This window comes from Ambystoma mexicanum, chromosome 1p (assembly GCF_040938575.1).
Source record: "Ambystoma mexicanum isolate Mex_15411 chromosome 1p, UKY_AmexF1_1, whole genome shotgun sequence".
Lineage (NCBI taxonomy): Eukaryota > Metazoa > Chordata > Amphibia > Caudata > Ambystomatidae > Ambystoma > Ambystoma mexicanum.
In genome coordinates this window covers 1,328,467,885-1,328,494,363 of record NC_090921.1, presented here as the reverse complement: position 1 = coordinate 1,328,494,363, position 26,479 = coordinate 1,328,467,885, and positions in this window count along the sequence as shown.

The following is a 26,479-nucleotide window of genomic DNA, read 5'->3' as shown; positions in this document are numbered from 1 at the left end:
CGAGTGCGGAAATTCGAATGCAATATATGCGCTTCCGTTTAGATCTTCCTCATACTAACGTACGCACACAACACTGGGTAAAAGATGCTAAGAGCGTGGAAAATACTTCATGCAGATTCTGCAAAGATAAGAATATCCCTGAAACCTTAAAACATCTATTTCTTATATGTCCCTTCTTTGAAACAGCTAGAATGTCTAACTTCTATGCTTTCACTAACACACATTCACAAGTCGGGAGAGAATTGATATGGTCTCGTTGCATGTGGGGATCTTGTAATTCCATCATTCTGGCAACTGTTCGTCTAGTGAAAATTATTGATTCAGCCTTAAATTTGTTTAATATGACTTAAAGTTTATAAGTCGATACATTAACTTCTCATTCGAATTCACATGCTATAATTTTTATGTTAGTGAATTTTGTAATCAAATTGAATTCATTATTTTTTCTGTAAAGCCTTCATTCATTTGTTGTAGATACATGTTGCAAGGATAGCTATTATATTCACTTGTTTTATGAAAGTTCTTATATATAATGTTGTAAAGTAATGAATTGCGTAAGAACTGTATTGATATTTTGTAAAGATGCGTTTGCATCAAAAACAAAATAAAAAAATTAAAAAAAAATAAAAAAGATTCATGGATTGTGTGTACAGTGTTTTAAACTATTTGTATGTGGAAATTGTTTGTATATGTAAAGCCATTTTTTGGCTATGAACATATTATAAATAAATAAATAAATAAATACTACCAGAGCATCAACATGTACACCCGCTCGTCGGAGTGATGAAACCCTGCCGAGAGGGCCATTGAAAAGGTTAAAAGCAGCCCTAATTCCCAGCTCCAAGAAATAGCAATTATTAAATCCAGGGAGTGAACATCACTGCAAAAGGTCACTGATCATGGCTTCATGGAATACAAGAGGACACGGACATCTAACTAACCCTGACAGGCAAGACTTAGGCAAATTTGATATTCTGTGCCTACAAGAGACGTGGCTGCTCGAGAAACCGTCTCTCGACGGCTTCGAAATTGAGACCTCTCCAGCAGTTAAAGGTCTATTAGGCAGACCGTCAGCTGGGCTTCTCCTCACGGTTCGGCTGGGTCCAGATATAGAGATTGTTGAGAAGATAGCAGCATCATACGGCACACTAGCAGTCCTCATCCATTGGAAGCACCGCTCATACTCCTTAAAGTCATGGACAACGACCAATTTGGCTATTGTGACCGTCTATTGGAATCCTCAAAAAACAACTGTAACAGGGTTCTATAGCTCTGTGGCGGATATCATCGACACCATTACCATCGACTGGAACACTACATGCATAATCTTATGTGGAGACATGAACGCAAAGTGCGTGAACCCGACAGCTCAAGATACCACAACTTCCACCTCTACGCAGTCAGAAGAGCGGGGACAAGCATGGCTAAACCTCATGACCTCAAGGAACTTTCACAACGCTGCGTGGGCCAAAGATTGGCAGACACAGATACCTACATGGGAAAGAGGCAACTCCAAGGCTACCCTGGATTACATTTTTGTATCCAGTGACCTGCTTCCCTACATCAAACTCTTCCACGTCATAAAAACAGACACTAGTGATCACAATATGCTGTCAATGGCATGGGCATCAAACTGTCAACAAAACAAATACTTTCTTTCTTCAGTTGAGGTCAACAATCAACAAACTAGGCTACGATTAACAGCCGCCAACATTAAAAACCTCACAAATCAATATATCGGCGAAGTAACAGATTCAGTAATCACTACAGCAACAGAAAGACCAAACTACCTTCCGCTACTTATTGAATATAGGACAAAACCCAAAGGAGGTAACAAACCAATCACAAATACCAAACACACATTTAAAAAAACAGTGGCTGAAAAAAAAAGAGCATTGAGAAAATTGAACAGAGCAGCCAGTATAAAGAACACCGAATCTACCTGGGCAACTTGGATAAAGGAAACAAAAATCGATAAAGCATGGCTAAAAACCTACAAAGCCGACCTCTATCAGAACGATGCAGAAGCAATGTTGTGAACTTTGAGCACCAAAAGAACTGGTGATTTTTGGGCCTTAATCAACAAAATGAATGGAAAGTTTGACACCCAACTTGCCAATTCAGTTCCAGAAACAACATGGGACAGGTTTTTTACAGAACTATTCGCCGCTCCACAGAATGGCGGGGCCACAGTCCCCAGAACCTCAGATTCAGCATGGATCGACCTCTCTTCACAAGAAGACATAATCGGAGCAATCAAAAAGCTGAAAACATCGAGAGCTTCAGGCCCAGAAGGGCTTACGAATATCGATTTAAAGACTCACACTGAGGAATGGACAGACTTCATCAGCTTTCTCTTTAACCAGTGCAGAAAAACCAGACACATTCTTGCTTCTTGGACAAAAGCGATTGTGGTGCTGATTTTCAAGAGCGGTAACAGGGAGGATCTGGCGAATTACCGCCCTATAGCTCTTCTGGACATCATTGGAAAACTCTTCGCTACCCTTCTGCTACACCACTTCCAAAAATGGGCCAAAACAGCGCCATGTGCAGACCCCTTCCAGATGGGATTCCAGAAAAATTGGAGCACCGCAGTGAACATCTTCCTGCTAAACATAATCAAGTCAAAGATCAAACAAGGGGCTCCAACTGTATTCTTGGCCTTTATCGATTTATCACAGGCATTTAATAAAGTAGATGGAGCAAATTAAAAGCTTGGAACTGCCCAGAGGAAGTGCTGGATCCCATAATAGCATTACACACGCAAACATCACTGCGTGTTCATCTAAACCGACAAGGTCTTCTTTCCAAAGAAATATCAGCAGAACGAGGGGTCAAGCAGGGATGTCCTTTGGCACCTGCCCTGTTTGTGGCCTTTCTAGGGGACTATAAAGACTCAGAAACAACCACTCAAGCTTTTCCACCAAAACTAGGCAACACCCCAGTTTTCCGGATCATCTACGCGGACGATATGATCTTACTTGATCAGAACCCTATAGGCCTCCAACGGCAGTTAGATCATTTGGCAAATTACATGACAACAAACAATCTTGTGATAAACAACACCAAGACTAAAATCATGATTTTCAGCAAACACAACCAGAAACGTAAAACCAACGCAAACTGGTTTTTAAACAAAGTCAAAATTGAAGTGGTCACAAACTTCAAATACCTTGGAGTCATAATCGATGGTTCTTCGAATGAACAAAAAATGCAGCAAACCCTGTGGGAGAAAACTAAAAACCTGGCATCTCTAATGAGAATCATTGACAGGAAATACGGAACGTTTTCCCCATTACCAGCAATTAACTTCTACAAGGGAAAATTTGTGCCATCCTTGACGTATGGAATGGACGCCACAATCACCATGCCGGCCTCGATTTGGTCGAAACTGGAAGGTTACCTGTGGAGGACAGTGCTTGGCCTCCCGAACTCAGTTTCGATAGCAGCCCTCAGAAGAGAACAGGGATTACTGTCATTAGAGGCAACTGTTGAACTCCGCTCAATCCAACTCTACAGGAAAACCTTGCTGCAAGACTGCCTCCCCATTTACAGGTTTATTGATGAGGAAATCAAATTGAACAAATGTGAAACACTGAACAAGTGGGTCAAAGTCCAAAAATCTAAACTTACCGACCTGGCGTGCACCTAAAACGACCTTACGGGTAATCTGCAAAGAGTGATTTTCAAGCTGGAATGTCAAGACTGGATTAAAACAGGAGATAAAGCTGTTGCCAACAAATTGCTAAAACATCTCCCCCTGACCTTTAACAAATTAAAATTCCCCCATCCTACTGTTTGAAATTCCCAGACAAAAAATTGCAAAAAACTTTTCTAATAGCTCGCCTAAATCTCCTGCACACTCGGGAGATTCTAGCAATAAGAATGCTGACAAACATTACGACCTGCAGACTGTGTGAGGAGCCTGACAAACAGGAAACTGTGCGACATCTGGTCCTTAACTGCTCGAACTTGAGTCAAGAACGAACTGCGTTTGTTGCTCCATTATGGGCTCACTCAGAGATGGTAGAAGAAGAAACGTGGTGGTTCCGTCTGATTGCGGGGGAAAAGTCTAAATGGTCAGTTGCAACAGCCAAGCTACTTGAAGTAACTTTCAAAAAGATAAATTCCCTACAACCTCAAGCGACTAGAGACTTGTTCTAGTCGGCCCTGCACATAAATCTCGGAAAAGCATCAGCTCGTCATCCGGCCCGCGACCTTCTGACCACCCCCCTCGCCTAGTCACTTTCTTTTAAGAAGCACGAAACAAGGATTCTTGACTTTCTATCTAGCCTGGCAGCGTTTGTATGTCCTTGTAAAAGTCAATTCTCTTTTTGTTGACTATACACAAGTAATAAATAGATTTAAAGAAGATGTCACAGCGCTAGCCACTGTCATGGAAACAGCGCTGCAAGCTTGTGTGTGTTGTCAGTGTCCCTGGGCACGTACAAGCCCCACAGATCCCGCAGCAGAATTTAAGTGTGCTTGCCAATTAAGCTGGGGCAAAATCAAACAAAGGTGTTTGACTAACCACGGATTCATTTAATTAATTTCCCATATAACACAAAAGAAAGGACGTCGAGAGGGGGTTGTGGGTGGACTGACTGTGGAGAAGGGTTGACGGTTTTCTACACAGCATCATGATTTGTGTATGATCATAAGGCCACCTCTTGCGTGGCCTTGGGCTACCCAGGCAGTTGACAGGGGGGGGGGGAGTGCTGGGAGCACACTGGGGCTATGCCTGCCCTGACTAGAAGCCAAGGGGATGCTGCAGGAGGTCACAAGGGCCAGTGGCAACTTACTGGCATGACACTGCACACAACCCCCCAAAAAAACAATTACAGAAACTATGGAAACAAAACATATATGTAAGCAATGAACTGGGCTGACTCTCGGGTGAAGAAAGTACTGTGTGACTCGGTGTTCACCTGCAGCATTATGCATTACAAATACAGTCAAGACTTCCTGTCGGCTAAGCAGATGCATCCCGAGGCGCCTTATTGACCTAACATATTTAATGGCTATTTTGTGCGAGCACCTGTTATCTGCAAAGTGTGATACCTGAGGCTCTGGGTGTGCCTGAATGATGGGGTCGAGTGCGTGTGGTGCAATGAGTCCCAGGAATTCCACTGTGCACCTCCTCGCATTCATTTCCACAAACGTCAAACAACATGGTGTTCTAACTTCATAGGACCCGCGCCCCTGGATCCTGGACATAGTGGGCATTCACAGTAGAACTGATGTATAAGGAATCAGGGCATGCAAGTCCACGACCCCTGATCTCTGCGGGTTAACTTACTGTGTCTCTCATTTCAGTACGGGCTCCCGATAGTCCTACGAGCTCTATCCAAATGCATTTTCCTGTCCGTTTGGCAAAGGGTACTGATGGGCAGCCGCAGCAGGCTCTGGCGCAGAGGGCACAGACATCAAAGGCAGGAAGGGGTCACAGGGCAGCCGCAAGGTGGGGACTCCCTGCAGGAAAGGGGCTGCAGCAGGTGGAGAGAGGAGATGAGAAAGGAATGAGGCACGGGCCTGCAAAGGCAATAAATCACAACAAAAGGAGCGGCTCCCGCAGGAGCCGCTCCTTTTGTTGCGATTCATTGCATTTGCAACAACTGGCGTCACGCCGGCGTCGGATCGGCTCAGGGCCCATGGCACTGACAGGCCAGCAGGCCTACGACTACGTGATACATTCATCTCAAAGAAAGGTGTAAGACTTGTGTGTTACCTTTCTTTAATTAATGCATCCGCTGTTGCGGGACATGGCTGCTGAGCGGGCTGCAGGCAGCCCGCAGGCAAGCCAGCCAGTGCCCTGAGCCAAGGCAACCTGGCACACCGGCCCACATTAGAAGACCGGCCCCCAGGGCCTCGGATCGCATCAGCCATGGGCCAATTGGCCGACGCGGCCAGTCCAACCCTGCGGCGACAATAGCCAGTGACAGAGCTGTTCGTATTTGTACCTGTTTCTAGTTGTCAGTCCCATTAGGGCTACGCATTCTTCAAAAGATCTGATCTTACGTTCGTGTAGCATAGCTCCTATCTTTGTGCAGCCGGCCTCCTCCCATTGCCAATATGCTCTTTTTTCCAATCCCGGCGGGAATTCTGGGTTGCGGAACATCGGCTTGAAAGGAGCCAGGTCTTGTGTTAGGGTTCCTTCTTTTGTTGCTTTGTCTCACACTTCTAACTTTGCTTTTATTACTTCACTTATTTGGAGATTTGGATGTGAGGAGTTCTCCGAAAGGGGTGATCGCTATCGCTTTATCCTGAGAGGCTCATTTCTTCTGTGAGGTCCCTGGGACCTATTCTTTCAGCCCCCACAGTTGTGCTGCCACATAGTATTTGCAGAAGTGTGGGAGGGCGCAGCCTCGCCTTTGTTTTGGAGCGGTGAGGACTGCTCTAGCCACTCTTGGGGTCTTTTTCCCCCATATGAATGCCATTATTGTTTTGCACAGGGCTTTAAAGTAAGATGCAGGAATTTTAATTGGTATCACTTGAAAGAGATACAGCAATCGGGGAAGAACAGACATTTTTACCAAAGTTATCCGGCCCCACTAGGATATCGACATGGGGTTCCATCTCTCTACATCTCAGTTTATCCTCTCCAACAGTTGTGGGAAGTTCTCCCTATATAACCCGTCTACTTTATCCATCAAGGTTATGCCCATATACTTCACTCCTTTGTCCGCCACCTTCAGATGTAACGCTGTGGCCTGCTGTAGTAACGCTCCCCTATCTCCCGCTAATATCAACATTTCGGACTTTTTCCTATTTATCTTGAGACCCGACAACGCTCCAAATCTTTCAATCTCTTGGAGCAGAAGCGGCAATGTCTTTCCTGGGTCTGTCAATGCCACCAACATGTCATTTGCATATGCTACTACCTTATGTGAGAGTGCTGCCATATCTTTTCCTTTCAGGGCTGGTGATTCTCTTATTCCCATAAGAAGGGGTTCTAGGAATATTGCATAAAGTAGCAGGGAGAGGGGGCATCCCTGTTTTGTCCCTCTCCCGATGTTAACCTCGTCTGATATCTCTCTGTTTACTGCTATACGGATATTGGGGGAGCCATAGTTGGCCTGTACAAGTCTGATAAATGGTTCTCCCATACCCATGTGTTTCGAAATGCCGAAGAGGAGCGACCATTCGACGCGGTCAAACACTTTCTCTGCGTCTAATGATAAGAGTATAGCTGATGGCTGGGTGATCCCTACTTTTTCCACTAAGTGGATTATTCTTCGGATATTATCATGTTTGTCTATTTGGGACGAAGCCTGACTGGTCTAGATGGATTAGATTCAGAAAGACTTGTGACAATCTATTGGCCAGTATTTTCGTGCACAGCTTAGCATCCAAGTTGATTAACGCTATCGGACGATACGAGCCCGGTAGTTTCTGGTTCTTCCCAGGTTTGTGAAAGGCTAGTACTTTAGCCTTGTTCATTGTTGGGGTTATATTACCCCTCACCTTGAAGGTGTTGAACAACTCTGTAAGCATAGGGGCTAAGATGTCTGAATATGTCTTATAAAAGAGTGCTGTGTAGCTGTCTGGGCCAGGGGCTTTGTTCCTGGGTAGGTCTAGGATTGCTTTTTTAACCTCATCCTCTGTTAATGCCCCATCTAGGTATTACTTTTCTGCTTCTGATATCCTCGGAAGCGGTATGAAGTTTAAGTATGCATCTTGGTCCTGACCTTTGGGATGGTCTGATGTGTATAGGGCTTGGTAGTATTCTTTGAATGTATTCCCAATGTCTTCCGTAAATGTCTGGGCTAGCCCCCCACTATTAATCATCCTTTTTACTGTTTGCCTGCTTTGTTTCGCTTTTAGCTGTCTCGCTAGGAGTTTATCAGCTTTGTTAGCCTTGGTGTAGTACCAGTGTTTCAAGTGGAGAAGGTGCTTCAATGCCCTCTTGGTGCAAAGGGTTTCTAGTTGACTCAGTGCTTTCTTCAGTTTGGTGGAGGGTTTCTATACTATTTATACCTGAATCGCTTTTAGTCTGATTCCCATTCCTCTGTTTGTCTCTCGTAGCCTTGAATGCTATGAATTGCACCCTCATGACTGCTTTAAAGGCTTCCTAAAGAGTCTCCCTTGACATTTCCGCTGAGTTATTTTGTGTTAAATATTCGACAACACCGGACCTAACCGATTTCTCCAGTACGGGATTGCGTATTATGTCGGGTGGTAGTTTCCACCGCCATAGCCCAGGTTTTTGTGGTGTAAGTGACAGTTCTACCCAGAGGGGAGCGTGGTCCGATAGTGAAATTGTAGCCTATTCTGGACATTGAATTGTCTACATGTGAGAAATGTGTGTATCCCTTTTGTTGCCCCATGGTCCCCCGCCACACATCCAAAAGCCACTCCATTTTCTTTCGCAGAGCTTTCGAAGTTGCCCGATGTCCCTGTGTTCCCGTGTCTGATCTATGTTTGGGTGCCATGCCAGGTTGAAGTCACCTCCAATTATCAGCTCCCCTGTGGCGAATCTTTCCAATTTATCAAGGGTATCTCTCAGAAAGCCATCCTGTCCTGCATTTGGGGCATATATTGCTGCTAGTGTTAGGGGGCGCCCCTCTATTTGTGCATTTGCGAAAATGAACCTCCCATGTTTATCTGATAGTGTGTTGCGTATTTGTATCCTTAGGGTATTATGGAATGCTAGTAGTACCCCTGCCTTTTTCTCTTGTTCATTGGCCTGTATGATCTGATTGTACCCTCTCAGGTGGGTTTTCCCTCTGTCTTTCTCCCTTATTTGTGTCTCTTGTATCATTATGATATCAAATTTCCCCTTGTGGAGGAAGTGCTCAAGTTTTTTCCTTTTTGCTGGGGGATTCAGCCATCATACATTGTATGTTAGGATTTTTATCCCCTTCATTTTGTAGCCTGCCCCCTCCTATTTGCCTCAAGTCCCCTTTTCAACTCTGCGTCAGCCCTTCCGGTTTGCCCCACCCCTCTGTGTCTCCCCCCACCCGCTTCTCCCTATGCAACCCCCAACTTGCATGTTCCCCTCTCCCCTAAAACTGCCCTGAGGAGGACTCTGGATCCTATGGCTGCTTGGGCATGCTGCTCTCCGCACCAGACCCTCAGGATTCTCAGGGATAACTTTGTGGGGATTCCTAAACCCCACATGAATTCCGTCCGATGACTGTAGGGTTATATCACCCCCCGCCGCCGCTTGGTGGATGGATCCTTGCTCCCTATGCCCACTCAGGGGTTGACTGCTGATGCATGCCCCAGCAGGACTGGTAAGGTTCCGTCCGTGTTCGAGTTCCTGTAGTTTCTTTGTATGGGCGCTACTTCTTGTTGCTAGGTTGTCATATCTTATGATGGATCGTTTTCCATTCCCAGGGGCTCCTCCTCCTTCTAGTCCCAACTTCCAGACTCTCCGGGTCTCCTTCTTGATCCAGTATGTTCATGACCTGCACTCCCTCCTCACATGTGGTTATTCTGTGTTGTTTCCCTTCCCAGGTGAATAGTAGCTCGAAAGGAAATGCCCACTTGTATCTGATTTGTTGTGTCACAAGCTCCTTAATTACTGGGCCCATTTCTCCTCTTTTCTGCAATGTCGACTGCGCCAAATCCTGAAACAGCTGTATTTCTACCCCGCTCATTCGTATGTGGTCCATCGTCCTTGCTTTGCGCAGGATCTGCTCCTTCTGGGAGTATGATGTGAGTGTGAGCAGGACATCCCGGGGGCGAGTTCCTGGTTCACCCTATCTTCGTGGGCCGACACAATGTCATATCTATATCTGGATGTCTGTTTCTTCTTAGCTGGAGAGGATGTCTTTGAAGACCTGCTGGACTGCTTCTTTAAGGTCCTTGTCCTCGACCGATTCCACCATGTTCTTAATCCTTATATTTGATCTCCGGGAGCGGTTTTCTAAGTCCTCACACTGGAGTTCCAGGTTATGTGGCAGGCGGACCAGTCGTTCCTGCGTTTCTCCATTTTGCTGTCTTTCCACCTCAGTATTTTGCACTATTTTCTCCAGTGTGTCCGTCTTTCCTCCAGGTTCGCTACATCCGTTTTTATCTCCTGTACCGCCTGTTTCATTTCTTCCTGCATTGTTTCGAACTGGGTGTGTACTGAGGTCATAAATTGGGTCCTGGAATTCCTTGAACCATGCTTTCATGTCCTCTTTCGTGGCCATCTCCGCTTGCTTAGTGCCTTGGACCGTGTTTGCTTGTGGGTCTCCTTGTCCCTTTCCTTTCGGTTGGGTGGTGGTGTCCGTACTCCATAGCTGTATCAGGCTTGATTCTTGTCTCTGTAGTGGTGTCTGTGCCAAGACCTGTGCTGCTTTCCCCCTTGATTTGGACATGTGTGCAAACCTCTGTGCTTAGATTCTCTTTAAGTGTGCAACAATGTCTGTGGGCCCGGCGATGCTGATAATGAGGTGCTGGTTCCTTTCTTTGCGGCTCGGCTGGTCTGTTGTTGCTTCTTTTCTGAGGGGTTCCGTTCTTATCTTTTGCTCTGGGGAGTGTCTATGCCATTAGGAGCGTCCTCCATGGCGTGCCTCCTCTTCTTGCTGTGTGCTTGGGAGAACCGTCTCGCTATGTTACTCCCCAGCTTTTATGCCTCCCTTTGCTGAGTTAATGTGCTCCCTTATATCCTTCTCCTGGGGCGTTGCTTTGCTGTAGTGGGCCTCTGATGGGGTGTATGTTGTCCCCCTTCTATGTCTCACTTGTGCCTTTCCGGATACCCATAGGCGTGCTTATTTTGGGCTTTCGCCGGGGAAACCTTGCAATGTCGTGCAAGTCTGACTGTAGGCCACCGTTCAGGTATATGGTATGGGTGGCCTTACCAGTTCTGTGCAGGCCTGCCTTTCCCCCAAGGTAGACCATTCATTTGTGTCTTTGTTTCATATGCGATCTCCCTTTAATTGCAGGGGCGGGTTGATGGATCAGAGGAGTCCCTTTGTTCCCTTGCTGTTGCTGTGGGCTGAAAGGCCAGATTCTCTTTTGGAGCGGGCCTCCCGCCCATGTCCTTCTGTCCCTGTGGCGCGGCTGCTGCGGGTGGGGACCCCAGTGCTAGTTACGCAGTCCGGGCAGTCATCTGGCCATGTGAAATGGAATGCGGTATAGGCGCTTGCTGCGAGCGCTTCGGGGCGGGGGATGCGGCTTACCATGAGTGCTGAAGTCTCTGATGACCGTTGCCCGCTGAAGCTTCTCGGTCGGTGGTGTGCTGCTTGCAGGTTTCTCCCTCGTTTTGCTGTCGGCGTGATTTACTGGCCGATTGCCCCGTGTTGGGATGTCTGATGGACAGAGTGGGTTGTTTCTTTCCTCTCTCCGGCTCCGGTGCCTGGTCTTCGGATCCTACCGCTTTCTGGGAGGGTCGAGAGTTTCTTGGCCTCTCACCTTGCTTCGAAGAAGCGGGGTTGGGCTCTGCCGCCAATCTGCCCAGAAGCCGCAATGCTTGCTTCGGGTGTGACAGCCCTTCCCCTCCTCTGAGGTCTCTGCTGTGTGTCACGTCTTTGTGTTATGGAGCTCCTCTTCTCGAGCGGTTTGCTTTCTGCAGCCCTCTTTTACTGCTTTGTGATCCACGGGCAGGATTCACTCGCGCGCTCCTGAGGGTGACTCCAAGGCCTTTCGCGAAGCTCCATTTCCACAGTCTTTTCTACTGGCGCTGTGTGGGATCACTCTGTATATAGTTTCTGTTCCGCTTTGTTGTCCATGTACATTGGAGCGGCCCAGGGGGAGGGACGGAGAGACGTTCACACGTGTCTGTTATGTTTGCAATTATGGCACACTGCTGTGCGGCATGCATAATAAGCTGGTTTCAATAATACAATGATATTAATAAATCAATGATTCACGGAGACAAATACGGTGCGTCTGACTGCTTCTTTATTCAGGCGCGAACTGCCTCGTCGGCGGTAACCCTGCCCCCTTAACCACGTGGGTCGCAGCCCACCAACAAATGTAATAAAAGGAGGACTCATCCTCTACCAAAATGCATAACAATAGAAGTAGAAAATTACATCTCCCCTTCACTTTTTTTTTTTTTAAACACAAAACATCTACACACCTACATTAGGGTGGACTTAACTCTGCGCCATGTCCCACTCCCCCTTATCCCCCCCCTTCCTCCCACCCCCTCTGTCTCCTCGTTCAATTTTGTGACTCCTTCGGTTGTGTTGCCTTGTTCCGGTTTCTTGTGACATGGAGGTGGTGCTACTAGGTCTGTGTCTTCACAGCCGGCTTGTTCCTGTGTCAGGAGTGTCTGTTCGACTGTCAGGTGTCTCCTCCGCCTCATTTAGCAGGAATTGTACTAGTGGGCCCCAGATGTCTGGTGGGCGGGCATGTAAGGGTAATGATTTGACAAAGTCCGTTTCCACATCCTGGCAGTAAAGAATGTCCTTGCGCCAGGCGGAGATTGTTGGGGGGGGGGGCCTCGGCCCCAGGCCATGGCCACTCTCCTACGGGCTAGTGTCAACAGGAGTCCTGCCAATTTCCTTGTCGGGGCGGAGAGTAGATTTGTCATGCCAAGTAAGGCTGCTGTTTGGCTCGGTCGTATCTCCTCTCCAACTATTGTCGCTGTCGTCTCTAAGACTTGGCTCCAGAATGGTAATATTTCGGGGCAGTCCCATGCAAGGTGTACGAAGTCTGCTGGTTGTGCCCCACATCTCTCGCAGTTTGCAGCCGCCTCAGGGTGATGCCTATTAGCTTTTGCTGGTGTGTAATAGGTCTGGTGGAGGAAGTTAAAATGGATTAGTTTAAGGCGAGAATTGAGAGCTATTCTTTGTGTCTGTTTCAGGATATAGGTCCAGTCCTCATCTGGTATTGTCCTGTGCAGGGACCTTTCCCATCTGGTCTTTGCTTGGATAAGATTAGGTGTCGTATCAGTGATGATTGATTTGTAGATTTGCGACACCAGCCTGCCTTCGCCTTGCGCCTCTATGGCATTATGCAGCAGTTGCCAGGTTGGGGGTTGTTGAGGGAAGTCCGGCATGAGAGCTTGTAAAGTGTACCGGGCCCTGAAATAGAGGAATACGTCAAGTGCGGTATTGTGAAGAGGTCTCCTAGAGACTGTATTTGTAATTTGTCAACCCACTGATGAAATACTTTCTCAGATGTCAGTGGAACCCCTGGGATGAACTTGACGGGCAATAGGGGAGAGTATTGCGTTTGTACCCCGTATCTTTGAGCTAGTCTCTTCCAGACTTTGTACGTTGAGAGCATTGCATTCATGGTGGAGTTGGGAACGGGAATTTGACTGAAGATGACTGCAGTTAACAGGTTTGGTGTAGCCAAAGCTCGCTCCACTTGCACGTGAGGTCTGATTGTATGGGTGGCGTACCAGTGGCTGAGGAATTGTGCCTGCGCTGCCCAAAAGTACTTCTCCAGGTCTGGAAGGGCGAGTCCTCCGCTCGTCACTGGGAGTGTTAGTGTTGCGTGTGCCACTCTGGCTGGTTTGCCCTCCCATAGCAGCTCGAGGACCATGCTTTTCAGTCTTTTCAGAAAGGTTTGGGGTAGCAGTATAGGAATATTAGTGAACAGATGCAGCAATTCGGTAGAATCACCATCTTGACTAGGGAAGCTCTCCCCCAGAGCGTTAGTGGTAGGGTCTTCCACCGCGTCATTTTTTCCTGGAGGGACTTCGTAGTTGTCGCGGAACACCTCGTGGTAACTCAGGGACATTTGGATTCCCAGGTATCGGACTTTGGACGTTTTCCATGTAAACTGAAAGTCGTCTGCAAACGGTTTGGTGGCTGGGGTCAGCAGGAATACAATGGACTTTGATTGATTGATTTTCAGGCCGGAGGCCGTTCCAAATTTGACTACTTCCCTCATGACCGGGTTCAGATTTTCCTCGGGATCGCGTATGAACAGTGCCACGTCGTCTGCGTAGAGGGATATAATGAGCTTGTCTGGTCCGATAGTGAGTCCTCTTCGTTGTCGATGTTCTCTCAGGTTGGAGGCCAACGGTTCCATTACCAGGGCGAAGATGAGTGCTGAGAGCGGGCAGCCTTGTCTGGTGCCTCGTTGGAGTTCTATGGGAGCTGATTTTGCCGTGCCTACAATGATGTTGGAACGTGGCTTGTTGTACAGTAAAGATACGAGTTTGATAAAGCGGGCACCTAGCCCCATTCTGGTGAGTACAGCGAACATGAACGGCCATTCCACCGAATCGAATGCCTTCTCGGCGTCGAGGAGGACCGCGATTGCTTGATTTGAAGGATCCAGTGCTTCGATGACGCTGAACAGCCTCCTGATGCCAAAGGTCGTGTTACGGCCTGGTATGAAACCCGCCTGGTCTGCCAGCACCAGGGTGGGCATCAGTGGTAGCAGCCTGTTGGTGAGCACCTTTGCGGGTATCTTGTTATCTAGATTGAGGAGGGAAATGGGTCTATATGATGTACAGTCCTCCGGTGGCTTGCCTGGTTTGTGTAGAAGGATAATGTTGGCTTCGCAGGAAGAACGGGGGAGGGTTCCCCTATCCAACGACTCCTTGTATACTGCCGCCAGGAGGGGGGCGATGGTGGTTGCAAAAGCTTTGTAAAATTCCCCGGATAAGCCGTCTGGGCCAGGAGCTTTAGAGTTCCGGAGGGTTTTTATGGCTTCTGTAATCTCCTCTTCTGTAATTAGTTCGTTCAGCGGTTCCTGTAGGGAGTGTTCGACCCAGTATAGCTCTGTGTCTTCTAGGTACTCCAGTGCGGCGTTTGGGTCTCCGTTATGGCTAGTGCTGTAGAGATCTTGATAGAAGAGCCTGAATTCTTCCGCCATATCTTCGTCAGTGTGGACTATCTGTCCCTGCTTGGTCCGGATCCCTTCTATCGGGGACAGTTTGTTGTCAGCTCTGACCAGGTTTGCCAGAAGAGCGCCCGGTTTTTGCCCTTCGCCATATTGTCTGACCAGACTGTCGCGGTTTAGAAATTTCACTTCGCGATCGGCAGCGTTACTGAATTTTTGTAGCTCTTCCCTCAGGGCGACTGATATTGTTGGGTTGTTTGTGTTGGTGCATTGGAGTTCTAGCTGTTTTAGCTTCTCTTCGCAGGTTGCCAGCTCCCGCCGTATGAGTTTTAGTATGCCATTTTCTTTGGCGTGGCAGACCCCTCTAATAAAGCACTTTAGAGTTTCCCAGAGTGTGCTGGCTGAGGAAACCGACCCCGTGTTGGCTTCGAGGAACATTGAGATCTCCTCCCTCAGTTCGGAGGCAAAGACCTCGTCTCGCATGGAGCCTGTCTTGAAACGCCACCGCTGTAGGGGAGGTTTGGGGTTGGCTGGGTTGAGGACGAGAGTTACAGGGGAGTGGTCTGAGAGAGTTCTTGGTTGGATATCACATGGGCCGCTGGTCCATGGGCCGTTCGTTGAGGTGAAAAGGTAATCGATCCTGGAGCTCGAGTTGTGTGGCGCGGAATGGAATGTGTATTCCCGCAGCTCCCCTTTTGACGCTCTCCATGAGTCCTTCAGGTCGAATGCTTTGCAAATTTCTTTTATTTGGAGGCAGGCTTTGGACGGAGGATGTGGGGTAGCACGGGATCTGTCCCTCACCGGGTCCAGTACTGTGTTCATGTCTCCCCCCCAGATTATGGTTGCAGGGTCTCGGGATGAGAGACGGGATAGTACCCAGCTGAAGTTGTCGGGCCGTCTACGTTTGGTGCGTAGGAGTTGACGAGGGTGATTTTCTGGCCCGCTATGATGCCACTTACTAGGACTGCTCTCCCATCGGTGTCTTTTGTTGTGTGGACAAGACGGAAGCAGATCCTCTTGTGTATTAGGATCGCGACTCCTCTGGAATATGACGAGTACGAGGAGAAGTATCTGTGGCAACCCCAGCTCTTAGCCCACTGGTGATCTTTCCCTGGGAGCAGATGTGTTTCTTGAATCATGGCTATGTCCACCTCGTGTCTTCTGAGATATTGGAGGATTTTCCTGGTTTTAGATGGGATATTGCCTCCTCTTATGTTCCAGGTTATGACTTTGAATGGAATGAGTTAGGGTCTATGTTGATTCGTCGTTTGTTTCCCATGGTCGATGGTGTTGTAGCTAGGAATGGTCTGGCGTTTCGATTGGGGTCGGGAGATTCGGAGGTTGGATGCTGTTTTGGCGCTGATGGTGAAACGAGGGGATGCAGGGACGGAGGGCGGCGTGGGGCAGGTGGCGCGGAACCTGGTTGCTCCTCACTGTTAAACCATTGCGAGGATGCATACCTCAACTGGAGGTGATGTGGTGTACGTAACTTCCCTCCCTCGCGGGGGTAACCCCCAACAGACCCGCGATGTTCCCTTTCCATCAACTAACGATAAGGGTTGCTGTGCTTGGGGCACTAGGTGCCTCCCGAGAGGTAAGGGTGGCTCTCCTACACACTAGGAGTGTGTCTCTGCGGCATTAAGCTTGTGTGGAGATGCTGGAGGCAGGAATCCATCTCTCTTGGATGCCCGGGTCGATTGTTATGGTGGTTCTCTGCGCCTTTGGTTTTCGTGCTGCGGCCTGGGGTTGTTTGGGGCGGGTCTGCAGCCGGCACGGTCCAAGTAATCGCTGGCTTCTTCAAGTGTGTGGAAGAAAAGTGCTTTCCCCTCATGCTGAATGCGAAGCTTTGCCGGGTATAGCATTGAATAAAGTATTTGATTGTCTTGCAGTCTCCTCTTAACGGTTGTGAAGGAGCGCCTCTGTGTCTGTACATTGGGAGAGAACTGGATCGGGTCTCCGTCGTAATGGAGTTTTCCCTTTTCCCTGGCTGCTTTGAGTATCGCATCGCGATCCTTGTAGTTTAATAGTTTTGCAATAATTGGCCGTGGGTTTGCGCCTGGGACTGGTCTGGAGTTCGGAATTCTGTGGGCGCGTTCGACTACAAACAGCTGGGAGAGGAGTTCTTTCCCGAAGAGCTCTGTGCAGATTTGTTCAACACGGTCTTCCATTTTCACCTGGAGTTGTTGCTCTCTGATTCCTATAATTCTGATGTTGTTCCTTCTTGAGCGCCCTTCTAAGTCTTCGTTTTTGGCGCAGACTGCTTTCATCTGGGTTTCAAGGGTGGAGACTCGCATGGTCAGGCCCGCTGTGCCGTCATCTAGGTCAGAAACTCGTTGTTCCACAGTGTCTAGTCTGTCGGCGTGTTTGTCGAGCCGGTGTTGGAGTTGATCCACTTTAGACGAGAGATTGTCGAGTTTACTGCCTAAATCGCCAATTCCCGCCTTGAGATCCATCAGGATTTCCCTAATATCGAAGCTTGGTGTTTGCTCCTCTGGCAGGGAAGTAGCGGGTGTTGGGGACACTGCTCTGCTCCCTTCGCTGGGAGGTTTGCTGGTAAAGCTAGCTTCGAAGTTCAATTTCTTTTGGGTTTTATCTGTTTTTCCCATTGTGAACTTATTTCTGCCCCTGAGTGCTTGAGAATGGGGCGAGTGAGGAGCTGGCGGCCCTACACTGGCGTTTGTGTAGTGTCTGGTGTTTCTGACGTGTTGGTGGTGAAGGGTGGTCGCCAGGACGGTGCCTATTCGTATTGTTCGCAGTGTGGGGGAGATTTAGGGTGTTCTCGGGTATTGGTGGGCTTTACACTATTTTGTAGTGCAAGCCAACGTTGTCCACCCTTGTCGATGTGGAAGCAGCTGAGTGTGGGGCCGATTTGGGACCTGGTTCTCTTGGGTTATGAGGCTGGTGCTGTACGTGTTTGGAGTATCCGACTCTGGAGGGAGGTTTGTGACGCCTGGTGGCGGAGGTGTCTTCTGTGGCTCTTGGAAGGCACTCCGGCTGCAGATTCTTGGACTTTGGTCGGGCCTTGGCGTGGGGAGTCGTTGTCGCCAAGTGATAGGGCTTGTGTGGCGAGGGGATGCGGCCTGCCGTCTTGTTAGATTCTGATGGCTGCTATTCATGGATGGCTCTGGGGCATAACCGTGTCAGCCATGGCCGTGTAGGCAGTCTGTGGTGGCTTCCTTGGGGTGGTGGGGGGCAGTGGGAATTTTCTTCGGCTGTTGCCTGCTTCGTGCTGTCTTGGGGTGGGGGCCCCCTTTTATTGTTGCCAATGGTGGTGCGGATTAGGCCGAGCACGGCCGTTATTCGGGTGGGCGGCTGCCCACTGGGCGCCGAGGCCGATTGTCTGCGAGGTGTTTGTTGTTATGCCTCCTGGGCTTTTCTCGGGGCCTGATGGAAGTGCAGGGGCTCATGCAGCCTGGCGGGTCGGGGAAACCGCGCGCGCGCGCCGAGGGAGGATCCTACCTGAGCGCCCAGCGAGAACAGCGTGGCCCGTCGCGCTCCTTTCCGGATTTTTTGCCAGGCCGCTGCGGGGACGGAGACCGTGTGTCTCTTGGCGCTGTCGTGCGCACGTCCACCCGCTGCTTGACGCGGCCCAGCTCTTTGTCACAGCTGGTCGCAGCTGACTCTGGGCGCCGGATGGCACTCCGTCGCTGCTGTTCGAGCTTCTGTACTTCGTACCCGATCTGCTCCTCCCCCTCCGGCTCGCTGCTGGCGCGGTCTGCGGGCCTTGGCGATCGGGCTGGAGCTCGGCTGGCGTTCCACCGCTGAAGAGGATTTTGGGCTCAATATGATCGGTGGCGCTTCCTGAGTACACCCGGTGGTAGATTTGGGTGAATCGGATGCCGCAGAGGCAAGGATGTCGCAGGATTAATGGAGAGCCACACGGAGCTCTCTAGGAGGCAGCCATCTTGGATGGCTCTATCTCCCCTTCACTTTAACATGCACCTCGGCTGCTTAATTAATTTCCTCAATCCTTCTCGTGGGCCTTCGTATGACCCTCCTGGATGGACTGCGAGCTGGTGGAGAAACCCTCATGTGTGCGCCGTCACGGTCATCGGCATCTCTTTCTTCCTCATGGTATTCAGAGTCTATGTCCAAAGAATCATCTGCCGATGTCCTTGTGATACTGGCATTAGTGTTGTCACCTCTGAAGGTCCTGAAGACGGAAGAGTTTCTGGTGACTGTACCCTTGGGGCTTGCTGCCGTTATCATGGAGCCCTGAACATGGATTACGGTCATAAATTCAGGTTTGAAAGCGGGAGTGTTCTTGGTGTTTTGTTTTTGTCACACCAAGACTAGATCTCCTATTTGAAGACTTGGTCTTGCTTGTCTTTTGGTGTCTGCGTACTCCTTCATTCTTGTCTTGCTTTCTCTGTCCTTGGTCCTTGCAGCATCAACGTGGGTGGGAATCGTCATGGTTTGCGGGTTGTGTGGTAACCTTGTTCTTATGACGCGCCCGAACATTATAGCTGACGGACATTCTCCTGTCGAGCTGTGGGGTGTGTTCCTATATTCAAGTAGCAATGTGCAAATGGCTTGCATGAACGAGCCATTAGTGATGGAGCATACCTGGAGGGCGCATTTGAGGTTTCCCATAAATCCCTCCACCATTCCATTGGCTTGCGGCCAAAGCGGCGTGATCTTGCGGTGCTGGAAGCCTAGGTGTTCTGCAAACATGGCAGAATCATGCCCACTGAACGGAGGTCCATTGTCCGATTTGACTATGGAAGGGATGCCATAGTCGGCAAATGTCTTGTCTAGGGCTGGTATGACTGCCTGTGCGCTGGTGGTGTGGATGAGATTAACTCCTGGAAAGCGCAACATTTCGTCAATGATTACCAGTGCGTATTTGCCATTTGCTAACGGTCCAAACGTGTCAATGGCTACTTCGTCCCACACCTGCAAAGGCATTTCAGAGATTTTGATGGGCTTGGGAAATGTGCGTGGGGCCACTGCCTGACATGCTAGGCATTTTCCTAGTAGTCGCTCCACTCGTTCATCCATTGATGGGAACCACACCCTGGTCCTGAGTTGCTGTTTGGTTGATACTATGCCCCTGTGCCCTGCGTGTGCGATGCGTAGTATTTGGTCTTGCAGGGTGGATGGAATTCCAATTCTGTTCTCTTTTAGTAACAGACCCTCCGGTGACGTTGACAATGTGTGTCGAATGAGTTTAAAGATGCGGAAGTGTTGTTCCTCACCTGCGGGTATGTCGTGTTCACCCCTCCGTTTGCTGTGCCACTGGTTCGACAGCATACACGCCTGTACCGTCTGAAGTAGCTGGTCGTTTTGTGTCGCTTCCAGTAATTGGGCTGTGGTGATAGACTTGGGGAGTGCACTGCTTACCAGGTAGTTTAGGTATTGATTTGCTTTGTTTGACTGTCGCTCATCTTGGGCTGGAAGTGGATGCCGTGATAGGAAGTCTGCAGGGTTGTTGTCCTTGCCCGGGTGATGGACTATTTTGAAAGAGTACTCCTGTAGCCTCAACCCCCACCAGGCAATGCGTGGTGGCATTTTGGCTGTTGGCTTGCCGTAGATGGTGGTGAGAGCCTGGTGGTCAGTGATTATGGTGAAAGGTCGACCATACAGGAACAGGTGGTAATGTTCACATGCCCATACTACTGCCAGGCTTTCCTTTTCAGGTTGGGAATATGCGCATTCTGTAGTGGATAGACTGCGGCTTGCGTAGGCCACGATTCTTCTCGGGGAATCTGGGGGTGCGCCAGGCTTGGATTGCGCTAATATTGCTCCCAGTCCCACTGGGCTCGCATCCACCGTTAATTCAGTGTTGAGGTCAGGATCGTAGTATGCTATGCATGATGCTGCTGCAATCCGCTTTTTGATTTCCTGAAAAGCTTCTTCACATGCACTAGACCACTGGAAGTCGTGATGTTTTCCGGTAAGTAGACGGAGTGGCATGCTTACCGACGCAAAATCTTGTATATATCGCATGCAATAACTTGCCATGCCGAGGAACGAGCGTATTGCAGATACAGAGGTGGGTGTAGGGGTCTCTACTAGCGCTTGAACTTTTTGGGGGTCAGGTTTCAGGCCATCTCTCTCCAATGAATTTCAGGGTGGATTTGCTGATTTCACATTCATCAGGGTTGAGTGTGAGGTGGGCGTTTTCCAGAGCCATGCAGACTCTCCTCAGGGTGTCATCATGGCTGTCTTGAGTGGTGCCGAATATTAGAATGACGTTGGAGTAATTTAAACAATTTGGGATGTGTTTTATTATCTGGTGTATCTCATTTTTAAAGATTTCCGCAGCTGAAGATACCCCGGAGCTGAGTCTTTTATATCTGAACAAACCAAGGTGTGTTGAGACGGTAGTGATATACCTTGAAGCAAGTTGTAATTCTAGCTGGTGATTGTCACGGCTCGCTCCCTTCGCTCCCGTTCCCGTCACTTGGGGGCATGTTTTGGGGTTTATTCCCTACTGGACATTTCCTCCGAACCTTATGCTACTGTGTTGTGATGAATTGGGAGCGCTAAAACCTTATTTTCCAAGTTACTTCCCTTCCGGATCTATTCCAGGTTTTTGGCAGCCAGCATGCTACTTTAATCTAATGACTATGCTTCCCAGAATGCCTGCCTCACTGCTTCACCTCCTCCCTTGCAGGACAAGGTTGGGTGGAGGATAGGCAACACCTGTGGCTGCAGGTGCAGCAGGCGGCACACCTGAGGGGTGTGCTCGTTAATCAGCTTTAAAAGCCTCAGTTTACTTCAGTCCAGCGCTGGTCATTGTTGCAGTGTTCCTGTTGTGACTGGTCCCTTGTTCCTGGTTCCTAGCGTTTGTGCCTAGTTCCTAGTTCCTGTTTCTTGTTCCTCTGCCCTGGATTTCTAATTCATGTGCTTAATTGATTTCTGCTTTCTGGATTTCCCTTTCTGTCTTCCTCTGTCTGCAGGCAGCCTTTCTCTGTGCTCTACCCTTTGATGCAGCCCAATTTGCCTGTGTTCTGTTTCTTTGATGCTGTCCTTTGCTACTGAAAAACTTAATGCATTAGTCTTTCCCTTTATAGATTTAGCTTCCTGCCTTTTCTCCTTGGATGGGTGGGAAAGGTTTCCTTTTGTGATATCATTTTCCCTGCTCCTGATCCTTACCTTCTATTGGGATCCTTTCCATGTTTTCCTTTGCACTTCTGCATTTATTTCCCATTGATTATTAGGTGTGGGGTGCAGTTGTAACTAGCCCATGTGTGAATGCCTTTTGTTTTCCTCTCTATTCTATAATCACATTTCCTACTTGCCCCTTGACTTGGGTCTTATGTATTTAGTTATCCTCCACCTATTGCTGTTATAGCCTTCTGGGTCCCAGTTTCATCAACTGGGTTTGTGGGTTTACTGACATTCAAGTGGTCTTTCCGGTCCTCGGGAGTACTGTTTCTAAGTTCCTTATTCAGTATCTTCCAGAGTGTCAGCTCACAGATCCTGTCCTTGCTTGCCCTCTACGTGGGCTTAGCGCTGTCAGTATCTGTAATAGCATAGTGGGTAAGGAGTTTGCCGACTTTCCTTTCAGTCATAAGGAGGTTCTAAGTGCTTACCCCACATCCCTTTTCATATATTGGTATTATTGTTTCACTCTATTTGCACTCCTGGGTTTTAGTATACACGAGTCTTGGGTATTGTATGCACGTTGTTAGATTCAAAGTTGTTCACTGTGCGATTCCGTGCACATTTCCCTTGACATATTCATTGCCTTCCTACTTTCTTAACAGAATGACCAGCCGTTATTCCCGTTTGAATATGGCCAGTTTCAGAAAAAAAGGCAGCAAGGCCTCTAACAAGTTTGTACAGAAAGCTTGCCTTACGTTTACCTGTGACAATCAAATCACTGATCCTGACTTAAATGAACTCCTTGTCACGAATGGGTATTTACGTGCAAAGTATTTCTCCCACAGGATGGCCCATCGTACATTGCCTGATCCTAGTTCTGTCTTTAATTTTGATCCAGATTCTATGTCCGCACAAGCCTTAGCAGCGGAAAACAACACACTGCTAGATTTATTACACACGAGTACCTCTGTTGTTGAACCCCATGATTCCAGTTGTGCTTTATCTCAGATTGAACAGTTTCATGATTCAAACATAAAGAATGGAGGGGTTCCTTACATATCTTCTGTTTACAGTCTTTTCTGAATACACCTCAAACTTTATCCGTTGATGAAGTGAATACTGTTCAGTCCCTGAGTGCGGAGATTTTTGTAGGTCATGATACTTGTCAATATGAAAAATCTATTGGGAGTGAAAGTCCTTTTTCTAGCACAGCACTTATTTAGGGCACAGGTTCTGACAATTGTTCTACCGTTTGTCAGGAATTGCTGTTAGCTGAAGATTTACAAGCCACTCCTTTACCCAAGATTTCCTGTGTAGCAGTTTGTCATAATTCTGAGCTGGAACACATATATGCTTCTGATTTCCAAACACAATCCACAATGGTGGCATACACAGAATCAGTCACTACTGTAGGCTTAGGTTCTGCCCTTGATCTAGCTGCTGAGACTGAAGTAGACATTCAAGCTGATGAGGAAAACGATGCTACCTCTGTGTTCGCTCCTCCTTCTGCCAATTTTTGTAACAACGAACAGTCAAAGACAGTACAGAATTCTTGTTTTGATGGACTCTTTCCACAGTATACTGAACCAAAGACCCGGCAGGCGATTCCTGAACTGTTGATTGTTAATATGCCACTTTCTGAAGCTAAGACAGAGGAATGGACATTTGACGAAATCCTGATTAACAGAGACTTTACTATGGTGATTCCTCTGGTTGATTTTGACTTCTACAAAGGAAGAGACTCGTCATCCACTAAGGAGAGGGACGGCATGGGTACAGCTCAGTCTTTGGTTACTGGTGCCAAGGAGTCAACCGCCCTAAAGGTGCTTTCCATTCCTGAGCCACAAATGCGTCTGTCGACTTCTGGGACTTCAGTCTGTCCTCCTACAACCATTGACTCTTCGATTATCCAGTCCACGGCTCTGCAGTCATCGTTGACACACGTGTCTTCAATCAATGAACAATTGCTATGTCTGCCAATCACTCAAGAGCCTTCACCATGTACGTGGTCAGAGCCAAAGACCTTGACAAGTTAGTCTTCAGCTAACGAGACGGCTCCAGCTTGCATGCCCTCAGCCTCAGAATTTCCTCTGGCATGCCTGTTTTCGGCTACAGTGACTCATCCAGCGGATTATCCTTCTGCCATGGAGCCTCCGGTAGCACATCCTGAGTGCATGTCTTCGGTCCCAGAGCCTACTGCTAGTTTGGCTTCAGTTCATGAGAGACCTGTATCCTGCTCAGTCCCGCTGCCAATATCGGAGGTGCACCTGTCTACTCTGTCTGATCATGTTGTATATTCTTCTACTTCAGAGTTACCTCCTGAATCCCAACCATTTATTACGGATGAACGTCCAGCCTGCCCTTCTTATGCTTCAGGGGGATCACCAGAATGCCTGCCTCTTACACAAGTTGATTCTCCCAACTGCTTGACTGTAGCATCAGCGCCTCCCGAATATGCAACATCTGAGTCTGAGACTTCTGCCAGCTCTCTCTTCAGAAACATCAAGCTGGATCACGACTCAGGAGGGTCTTACATGCGAGGCCGTTGGACTTGCCTGGAGTGTTACGAGAGGGAGACGGATACCATCCGCCATGGCCCAGTCACCGAACAAGTAGCCGACCAGGATAGCGGGCTGGACGGTTCGCATTTGGGGGCCGGTTTGGATCAGCCGCTTGACAGCTTTCTTGTTGCCGGATCCCACATGAGCCTGAGGGAGGGGACGGGCACGGCCCCCCAGCTGCAGCACCAGTCGGGTGCAAGTAGCCAAAGGAAGGGTATGACTGCTGCAGTTCAAGATGTGCCTGTTATTGCTCCTGCTGCGAGTGTGCCTGATGTGCCAAGTACTGCGTCTATCACTCCTATCGGTATGCCAAACGTCCCTGCGGTTGTATCCCACGTGCAACAAGGTGGCTACATGACTGACACCAGGAGTGCCAGCCTCATACAACCCATTGGACTTCCAGGCCCCCAAGGCGTGGAACAGATGCAGTCGAACCTTGGTCACCCTAAACCACAGGCCTTTACCCAGATGGATGATGGGAGAAGATCCGAACCTCTACCTCGGCCGCCACCTTCTTTTTCTGAGCATGAACATTTCCTGAGTCCTGCTATTTTCTCACCTCCTGTGTGTCCGCTCTCGGCAGGGAGGCTACCAGAGCATCTACCATTGTCTAAAGCATGTTGCACCAGCCTGCCTCCCTCCTCAATGATGTATGAGTGTTCGCTCCCATTGACTGAGCTTCCTGGACCTTCCAACTCTGCTTCGGGTCCTGCAAGTCCTTCATGCCTTTCTTCGACCCATGAGTCTCTTCCTCACCGAAAACCTGCCTATGGCTCTTCTAGACTGCGCCCTGATTCTATTCATTCCAGTCCCTCTGCTTTTGCCCGCGGGTCATCGTTTCCGTCAGTGCCACCTCCGAAGACAAAGCGCTCCTGTCATGGAAGGAAGATGTTTTGTGCGGGTGACGGCCGCCTGGAGTCGGCCGTGGCAGGGGGTATAGTGTCACGGCTCGCTCCCTTCGCTCCCGTTCCCGTCACTTGGGGGGATGTTTTGGGGTTTATTCCCTACTGGACATTTCCTCCGAACCTTATGCTACAGTGTTGTGATGAATTGGGAGCGCTAAAACCTTATTTTCCAAGTTACTTCCCTTCCGGATCCATTCCAGGTTTTTGGCAGCCAGCATGCTACTTTAATCTAATGACTATGCTTCCCAGAATGCCTGGCTCACTGCTTCACCTCCTCCCTTGCAGGACAAGGTTGGGTGGAGGATAGGCAACACCTGTGGCTGCAGGTGCAGCAGGCGGCACACCTGAGGGGTGTGCTTGTTAAGCAGCTTTAAAAGCCTCAGTTTACTTCAGTCCAGCACTGGTCATTGTTGCAGTGTTCCTGTTGTGACTGGTCCCTTGTTCCTGGTTCCTAGCTTTTGTGTCTAGTTCCTAGTTCCTGTTTCTTGTTCCTCTGCCCTGGATTTCGAATTTATGTGCTTAATTGATTTCTGCTTTCTGGATTTCCCTTTCTGTCTTCCTCTGTCTGCAGGCATCCTTTCTTTGTGCTCTACCCTTTGATGCAGCCCAATTTGCCTGTGTTCTGTTTCTTTGATGCTGTCCTTTGCTACTGAAAAACTTAATGCATTAGTCTTTCCCTTTATAGATTTAGCTTCCTGCCTTTTCTCCTTGGATGGGTGGGAAAGGTTTCCTTTTGTGATATCATTTTCCCTGCTCCTGATCCTTACCTTCTATTGGGATCCTTTCCATGTTTTCCTTTGCACTTCTGCATTTATTTCCCATTGATTATTAGGTGTGGGGTGCAGTTGTAACTAGCCCATGTGTGAATGCCTTTTGTTTTCCTCTCTATTCTATAATCACATTTCCTACTTGCCCCTTGACTTGGGTCTTATGTATTTAGTTATCCTCCACCCATTGCTGTTATAGCCTTCTGGGTCCCAGTTTCATCAACTGGGTTTGTGGGTTTACTGACATTCAAGTGGTCTTTCCGGTCCTCGTGAGTACTGTTTCTAAGTTCCTTATTCAGTATCTTCCAGAGTGTCAGCTCACAGATCCTGTCCTTGCTTGCCCTCTACGTGGGCTTAGCGCTGTCAGTATCTGTAATAGCATAGTGGGTAAGGAGTTTGCCGACTTTCCTTTCAGTCATAAGGAGGTTCTAAGTGCTTACCCCACATCCCTTTTCATATATTGGTATTATTGTTTCACTCTATTTGCACTCCTGGGTTTTAGTATACACGAGTC